General features: G+C 35.6%; 1 non-coding gene across 1 annotated transcript; it reads left to right on the plus strand.

Annotated features, from left to right (window-relative positions):
- The first annotated feature begins 372 nt into the window (after positions 1–372).
- LOC148574203 (small nucleolar RNA R71) lies at positions 373–480 on the plus strand. Its single transcript, XR_015906449.1, has one exon. It is a non-coding gene; the product is annotated as a small nucleolar RNA R71 (small nucleolar RNA).
- Positions 481–1,490: the final 1,010 nt, after the last annotated feature.

A 1,490-nucleotide genomic window follows, 5' to 3' on the forward strand; every position in this document is an offset into this window, starting at 1 on the left:
CTCTGCCATTGCAGGGTTCTCAGGATCATAAGCTTCTTCTTCAGAAGATGCTTCTTTAGTACTGTTGAATGCAGCTTGCAATCCATTCAGACTCTGAGAAATCATATTGACTTGCTGAGTCAATATTTTGTTTTGAGCCAATATGGCATTCAGAGTATCAATTTCAAGAACTCCCTTCTTCTGAGGCATCCCATTGTTCACAGGATTCCTCTCAGAGGTGTACATGAACTGGTTATTTGCAACCATTTCAATGAGTTCCTGAGCTTCTACAGGGGTTTTCAAATGAAGAGATCCTCCTGCAGAATGGTCCAATGACATTTTTGACAACTCAGATAGACCATCATAGAATGTACTTATGATGCTCCATTCTGGAAGCATGTCAGTAGGACACCTTTTGATCAGTTGCTTGTATCTTTCCCAAGCTTCATAGAGGGATTCTCCTTCCTTTTGTCTGAAGGTTTGGATTTCCACTCTAAGCTTGCTCATCTTTTGAGGTGGAAAGAACTTAGCCAGGAAAGTACTGACCAGCTTTTCCCAAGAGTTCAGGCTTTCCTTAGGTTGTGAATCCAACCATGTTCTAGCTTTGTCTCTTACAGCAAAAGGGAAAAGCATAAGCCTGTAGACCTCGGGATCAACTCCATTGGTCTTGACAGTGTCACAGATTTACAGGAATTCAGCTAAAAACTGATGAGGATCTTCCAATGGAAGTCCATGAAACCTGCAATTCTGTTGCATTAGAGAAACTAATTGAGGCTTAAGCTCAAAGTCGTTTGCTCCAATGGCAGGAATTGAGATGCTTCTTCCATAGAAGTCAGAAGAGGGTGCAATGAAGTCACCAAGTATTTTCCTTGCATTGTTGGCATTGTTATTGGGTTCGACCATGTTTCCTTCTTTTTTGAAAATTTCTGTCAGGTTCTCTCCAGAGAGTTGTGCTTTAGCTTCCCTTAGCTTCCTCTTCAGAGTCCTTTCAGGTTCAGGATTAGCTTCAACAAGAATATTCTTATCCTTGTTTCTGCTCAAATGAAAAAGAAGAGAATAAAAAAGAAAATATGGAATCCTCTATGTCACAGTATAGAAATTCCTTATGTGTGTATAAGAAGAGAAGAATAGAAAAAGGAGAAGAGAAAAACTCGAACACAGAGAAGAAGAGGAGGTTCGAATTATGAGTAGAAGAGAAGTGTTAGTAGATAAATAAATAAATAGAAAGAGATTAGAGGGGGAAGAATTTGAAAATTAAATAAAAATAAAATAAAAATATTTTTTTATTTTAAATGTTAATTAGAATTCGAAAATTAAGAGAAGGAGTAAAATTAAAATTAAAAATTAAAACAATTAGTTAATGAAAAGAAATTTTGAAAAAGAGGTTAGTGATTTACGAAAATAAGAGAGAAAAGTAGTTAGATGGTTTTGAAAAAGATAAGAATTTTGAAAACCAAACAAAAAGTTAAGTTGTTAATTAAAAAGGATTTTGAAAATCAATTTTGAAAAGA

This window comes from Arachis ipaensis, chromosome B2, assembly GCF_059453495.1.
Source record: "Arachis ipaensis isolate K30076 ecotype BB chromosome B2, ASM5945349v1, whole genome shotgun sequence".
Classification (NCBI taxonomy): domain Eukaryota; kingdom Viridiplantae; phylum Streptophyta; class Magnoliopsida; order Fabales; family Fabaceae; genus Arachis; species Arachis ipaensis.